The sequence below is a fragment of the Danio rerio genome, chromosome 23, assembly GCF_049306965.1.
Source record: "Danio rerio strain Tuebingen ecotype United States chromosome 23, GRCz12tu, whole genome shotgun sequence".
In the NCBI taxonomy this organism is placed as follows: domain Eukaryota; kingdom Metazoa; phylum Chordata; class Actinopteri; order Cypriniformes; family Danionidae; genus Danio; species Danio rerio.
Genome location: NC_133198.1, coordinates 40,797,501 through 40,805,000, shown reverse-complemented (window position 1 = coordinate 40,805,000; position 7,500 = coordinate 40,797,501). Strand labels below are relative to the sequence as shown.

Below are 7,500 nucleotides of genomic sequence, written 5' to 3'. Positions count from 1 at the left end.
CTATTTTATGCAACAAAATTCAGCAGCCAAATGTGTCAAAACATTCCACCACTATATCATTAAATACTTCTCTTCTGTCAGTAATTAGATAATACATTCATGTGCCCTTAAGTTAAATGGTGAAGTGATTGATTTTATGAAATAGGACAAATGATTCATTCAAATGATTCAACATTTTTTGTTTGTTTGTTTTACTAAAGTACTAAAATACTAAATCAGTCTTTCTTGAGTTGGGAGAAATTATTGAATTAAAAAACTCAACCAGTCTGATTACAGACAAGTGTCATCCATTTCAGCCTTCTGTTTAAACAGGTAGTTCACCAAAAAATGAAAATCATTTATCTTTTATTCGCCCTTCACTTGTTCAAAACGTTTTCAAAATTCTTTCTTCTGTTGAGCACAAAAGAAAATATTTCTAAAAACCAACATTCTTCAAAATATCTTCTTTTGTGTTCAACAGAAGAACGAAAATCATGAATGTTTAAAACCACATGAGGGAGAATAAATGAGGTCATTTTAATTTTGGGGTGAACTAACTAACCCTTTAAAAAGGTGAAAACATCTGCAAAAAACATCTGCAGATGTATATGCATTGTGTATGAATTATTTTGAGAGTAACAAAAAACCTTAAACATGTATAAAAAAAATAAAATAAAATAAATAAATAAATAAAAACTTATTTTATTTAAGGTTTACAATGCAAAACCAATTAGAGCCTCTCATAAAAAAGAGCTACTTAAAGACAGAAAAATATTACTTTACAAACTGTATTGTCAATAAATCCTATAAACACTGACATATTATTCATTAATGCTACTGAAATTAATATAAAAACTGAACAAAAATATATATTTATACACATTTACCCAAGTAAATACATAGATGCAATGATAGGCTAAAAAAACTAAATTTCTGCATGCCTACTGTACCAATAACATATACCCTACCTGACAAAAGTCCTAATTAATCTTGATGAACTCTGGGAGTCCTGCAAGAACGCTTTCTTTGCCATTCCAGATGACTTTTTTAAATAAGTTATCTGAGTCATTGCAGAGATGTATGGATGCAGTCCTCCAAGCTCATGAGAGTCATACACAATATTCATTCTTTTCCCACTGCATCATGACTTTATATTCTATACTGAATATCATTAATAAGTGAAAAGACAAAAAGTCAGACCTTACTGTCCTAATTAAATATTTAAAAATCAAGGCATGACCATATTTTATTTTGGTAAAATAAGCATAATCTAAAGGCCTTTGCCTTTCATATAAGCCACTTCCGATACCAAATGATCAACTAGTAGTCAAGTTATTATTTCTTGTTTCTAAAACTTTTGTAAGGTAGTGTACAATGAAAAAAGAAGCTATAGAGTGTTCATGAACTGCTTGTCACCGTCTAAACTAACTTATGCATTGCTTATGTAATGAAAAATCAAACCATTTAACTGTTAGTTCCATAACTGGAAAAAAGCAGACGTAAATGAGAAGCGACGGCCAAATGAGATGCATGTGTTTCATCGCTCGGCAGCTCGGAGATTAATAGTGGAACCAGGAACCAGAAAAAACCCTGAATTTATCTGGAAAGTGAGGCTTTCCCTGAAGATTGACGGATGAGCGGGAGGATTCATTAGGACAGGATGAGGTGTTATAGAGAAAGTGAGGGCCGTTATCTGATCTCTTCAGCTGTTTGTCTTTGGCGGGGTGGATTTCTTTCCCTGATGATCCGCACCTTGTCTAGTCCTGTCGGCCACTGAACAGTGAATAGAGGTAATTAGCTCTGAGTGATGAAGCACACGCTCAGACTGGCCCGTTTGCACTGGAAACACAAAATCCCACATCTGAAGATACAAGCTGTAGACTCCAGAGGCCCGTTACACACTTACTAATATCAGATACTACTGTTTAAAAGGAAAGCTCAAAGAAATACGCTCCTTCACTGCTCTCCTACAGTAAAAATATCTGTAAATTAGCAGTTTTCTGTATTTTGTGATTCATCTTTTTATTTTTCCCACATTTATATATGCTTTTGAATTGCATTAGGACTTTAATCTTTCTTCCAGCAACTTTTAACCTTGAAAAGTTTTAAACACGTGACTTTTATTTACATTTTTAATAGTTTAAAGTGATATATTGTCTGGGTTTGTGTAAATTATGGTACAAAAACTTTGTACTAAACTGCCAGTACATTTTCTGTTGTTTTATAGACTTATTTCACTATATATTATTTCTTAACATTATACTATTTCATACTAAAATGTCAATATAAGTCAATTTGTTAAATTGTAGAGTTGAATCTTCAACATCAGAAGTTGACAGAGCGGAAATCAACATCCCATAATGCAATTCACAACCGTAAATAAATAGAAAACACAAAATACGGAATTGAAAGCCAGTTATCAATACTTTGGTGTGTATATTTAAGTTTGGTCTTATTTTATAAAACATGCATGTCTGATTGCAGCTGAAGTGAAAAGTTCAAAACGTTAGACAAAACAAAAGTTATGGATGCATAATGTATATTTTATTATGTTTTTTAAAAATGTCCTTTGCAAAACCCGTTTTAGCCTAAAATTTACACAAAATCAAAGCTAAAAATCTGAACAAATTATATTCCAAATTTAAAGTTGATATCTCAAAAATATGAGCTTTCAGTAAGGTTTTGTTTGGCTGCAGTACCAAAGATGACCACCAGATGACATGCAGTTTCTATTGTTAGCCAAACAAGGGCACCGCCACTATGTTTAAGGAATATGAACAATGTTCTCTCGTACTTTTGACAATAGTTGTAAAGTAGACATACACTTCTTAAGTGGTAAGGGATGCTTGGTGGTATTTAATGCGAAAAAACATCTAAAATCCCCTAAAATCTTTACATGTGGATTGCTGTAGCAAAGTAATCAGGGTTTCAAGTAATCAAGTCAAATGTAAGACTTTTTAAGGCCACCAAGAAAGAAATTTTTAAGAATTGTATAGTGCTAAATACAACAGATTTAAATAGCCTAGCATAAAAAAAAATATTTTTACCTGTCCTATTAAAAAACCTATTAATTAATTAATTATTTCTTAGCCACATATTTTAAATAATGTGTCAAAACAAGCAAACCCTAGTTTTATACATTCTATTTTTTCAACATAACTCAAATAAAAAACTTTAAAAACTAGATGTATGCACAACAGACTCTTATAATATTAGTTATAAATAGAGATTTGCTAAAAGTTTTGCATTAATAGTGTTTAGATGCTTTGAATTGATTGGGTAGCTTTACATAAACAAAGAAAAATTAGGACCTGCTAAAAATGACTTAGGAGAAACTATGTCTTGTCTTTATTTGGAAAAATTCAAGTTTTCATTAAGAGACTCGGAGGGGAATTTTTTAAGGTGTGGCAACCTTTCAAAATTATGTGAAAAATCTCAAATAATTAGATTTTGCTGTACATATGGTATGTATGGTTATATGTTTGTAAAATGTATTTATTACATTTTTTTGTTTTTTATTTTTAATTATTGTTATTATTATTATTATTGTTTCTTTGTATTTGTATTTAAATCTACATGTACAATTGTATATTTGTTAATTTTTGGTGCTATGCCACTGTTGGATTGATATCGGTCTGGGGTTTGTTTTGTTCTTTCTCATTTGAAAAACTGAAAATCAATAAAAAATATCTAAAACAAAAATGATTTATGACAAACAAGACAATATTTCAGTGAATTTAAGACTTTAGGGGCTAAAATAGTTTTGAAATTTAAGACATTTTAAGACTTTTAAAGACCCGACAGACACCCTGATAGTGCTTGATCGCTCCGATGAGTATCCCTGTTGCATTAAACCATATCACTTAAAAATGACCAAAGAGTTTCAATAATTCTTTCTGTCTAAGGACTATACTCTCATTCCGGTAAAATAAATCATTGTGCCTGCTACAGCCATGGTACAGCAGCAAAGACTATTATAGTGAAACATCAAAACTCTTTGATAATTTTAGAACGCTTTCTTTGCCATTCCAGATGACTTTATTAATAAGTTATTTGAGTGATTGCAGAGATGAATGGATGCAGTCCTCCAAGCTCATGGGAGTCATACACAATGTTAATTCGTTTTCCACTGCAGACTTTCTATTCTATACTGGACATTATTTCTGTTCAGTGATGAGACTTTTGTCTGAGCAAAGTCAGACCTTACTGTCCTAACTAAATATTTAAAAAATAAAGGCATGATCACATTTTATCCATATAAGTGTAATCTAGAGGCCTTTGCCTTTCATATAAGCCACCTCTGATACCAAATGATCAACTAGAAGTCAAGTTATTATTTATTGTTTCTAAAACTTGGATATGTAACAAGACTTTTGTCATGTATAGTGTAGGAAAAAAAATCATACTTAATAAATACTCATAAGCTGGAAATGACATTGGGTGAATTTGTACATGAACTAAAGTGTTACCATTTTAATATATTAGTTAAGTAAAACATATTCAACACACACTCAAAACCTGATTTTGAGTCTGTGCCATACAATACGTCAGGTTATATCTCTGACAGCTAATCTTTAAGACTTACTATAATTACTTAAATGACAGATTTATAATAATAGGTTGCACAAACGCCACACCACAGCATTTTCACAACTGCTTAAAAGCAGTCCCTCTCAAAATTCAACTCCAGAAACACCAAGACATGCACTTAACCTAGTCTTGTCAGCACCACTCTAACACCAAACCATAAATAAAAACAATCCATTAGCTTGACTGGGTTTGCAGCACAAAATGAGGCAGAGGGTGATTCAGATATTTACACTGCTGTTTGTCATCAACCTCGCGCTCTTACAGGACCTAACAGGAAAGCCTCACCTCTACAAGTTGCACAATTAAAGGCAGCAACACTTACTAATGACAGAGTATAAAATTGTTTTTTAGTTTTACCTCAGGAAGAAAACAGCAGTAATAGTACGTCGTCAGGTTTTCTGTTTCTCATTCAGACACACGTAGGCGATGTAAAGAGTCTCTGCCGCCACATAGAGTTCAGTGTGTGTTACTACAGAAACCTGTCATGCTGCTTTTTTGACACATTTGGTTTTATTGTGTAAGGAATTTAAAATGAAGACTTTCGAACGTGTATATTTAGGGGTAGAGGAGAGATGGATACGTGAGGTGGCAGTGGGTAAATTCGCACAGGCTCACCAAAATTGGACAAAAGAAGATTGGAAAAACATTACCTGGTCTGATGAATCTCAATTTCTGCTGCGACATTTGTATGGTAGGATCAGAATTTAGCGTCAACAACATGAAAGCATGAATCCATCCTGCCTTGTATCAACAGTTCAGGCTGATGCTGGTGGTGTATGGGTGTGGGGGATATTTTCTTGGCAAACTTTGAGCCCATTAGTACCAGCCAACCCGAGTATTATTGCTGACCATGTCTATCCCTTTTAGACCATAGTGTACTCATCTTCTAATGGCTACTTCCAGCAGGATAACACTCCATTTCATATAGCGTCAATCATCTCAGACTTGTTTCCTGATTATGACAATGAGTTCACTGTACTCAAATGGCCTCCACAGTCACCAGACAGCAATCCAATAGAGCATATTTGGGATGTGGTGAAATGGGAGACTAGCAACATGGATGTGCAGCCGACAAATCTGCAGCAACTGCGTAATGTTATTGTCAATATGGACCAAAATCTCTAAGGAATATTTCCAGTACCTTGTTAAATCCATGCCATGGAGGATTAAGGCAGTTCTGAAGGCAAAAGAGGTCCAACGTAATACTGGTAAGGTGTACTGTACCTAATAAAGTGTCCAGTGAGTACAGTATGTGGAACTGAGCTTTTGCAAATACTTCTATTGAGCAAGAACTTCAATTGATCATAAATAACAAATAAGTTTTCTGAAGGGATCATGTGATGTGACTGTAATGATGCTGAAAAGTGCAGCTATAAATTAATCACAGGAAAATATTACATTTCAAAATTTATAAAAACAGGAAAATGCATTATTTTACAAGAGTAATTTTTTTTTTACAATATATTATTTTGCTAATACACTCTAAGAAAAAAAAGGTGCACGGTGGTACAAATAATGTTTCTGAAAGAACAGTTTTGTACCTTTGTATATGTTGTACCCTATATGGTACAGAAAAGACCTCTTTATGGTGCTGTTCTGTACATTTATGGTACAATTAAAATGAAGGTACACAATTGTTCTCATTTAAAAGGTACATAAGTGTTGGACAACTCTTTCTTTATTACAATGTCTATGAAAATAAATATTAATGGAAAGACAAAGTGATTTTATGAATAATTTCCATATTAAAACATGAATCATCATTTAACCTTCCTGTCGTGTTCTGGTCAAATCTGACTGATTTACAACTTAAAACACCCATAAATATTGCGTTTTACATCCAATTGTTATTATATCCTCATTATATCCTCTACACTATGCACTTGAACACATAAGCACCTTTTTCATTGAATTTAAAGTGTTTTAATCAACCTTTTTACACCTGAGGTGTTCCAGGTCAAAAGTGACCGCCATAGGAAATAAATGGGTCAACAGACAGAAATCATTCCCATACCCACCACCCCAACTCACTCACTCACGCATTTGAGACTGAACAATGTCTTTTGCAGGTACACATCACTTTTACATGCTTGTGTCGATCGTCCAGCCTGATCTCATAAAGAAACATAACTATTTTACGTTTTGTCAGTTTAGTGGCTAAATCGTTTAAGTTCAATTCATACTTCTTTCTTTCTTTCTTTCTTTCTTTCTTTCTTTCTTTCTTTCTTTCTTTCTTTCTTTCTTTCTTTCTTTCTTTCTTTCTTTCTTTCTTTCTTTCTTTCTTTCTTTCTTTCTTTCTTTCTTTCTTTCTTTCTTTCTTTCTTTCTTTCTTCCAATCTCCATTTCGCAAATCTTTGGGTCTTGCAGGAAAACTTTTAGCTTGCCTTAGCGTCAATTATTTTATTGGATTAAACCATTACCTAATTACTCAAAAATGACCAAAATATTAGTGCTAGTTCTGTGTCCATACTCAGCATTCATGCCCTCATTCACTCGTAGTCACATTAGTCTACTAACATAGACCATTTTGAGGGATGTAAACAAAAGCAATGGTGCCAGTGTGTTTTCTGTTTCACATTCTTAATTTTCCGAGAATCTAAAAAGAGCCACATATTGATAAATAATGTTATGATAGCTGTTTTACTATTGAGATATGATTGAATTACCTCTTGTTACAGTTATGAAATAGTTTGATAACAATTTTTCAGTACACAGGAAAGTATAACGTTTTTTTTTTGTGTGTGGTTTGTTGGTTGATAAATCATTCAGATTGATTAAAATTAAATTTTTTTTGGTCACAGCTAAAGAATGTTGAATAAAAATTTAGTGGTGAAAATTTTTTTAAGAGCAGTTAAAACAAACCGGTCAATTTTGACCAGGAACACTAAAGTAAGAAGCGGGATGTCGACACGACACGAGGGTTAAAAGCAT

The 7,500-nt window shown here is 32.9% G+C and overlaps 1 protein-coding gene across 6 annotated transcripts in view; it reads right to left on the bottom strand.

Annotated features, from left to right (window-relative positions):
- The window catches only part of plekhg5b (pleckstrin homology domain containing, family G (with RhoGef domain) member 5b), a 147,871-nt gene that overhangs the window by 105,154 nt on the left and 35,217 nt on the right, over positions 1-7,500 (bottom strand). For 2 of the 6 annotated variants that reach the window (XR_012398685.1, XM_068216937.2), the window contains exon 1: positions 4,927-5,010. The exons of the other annotated variants lie outside the window; for them this stretch is intronic. The gene's annotated coding sequence lies outside the window, so the exon portion shown is untranslated. Of the gene's footprint in view, positions 1-4,926; positions 5,011-7,500 lie in introns of those variants that run through there. 6 annotated transcript variants of the gene reach the window in all.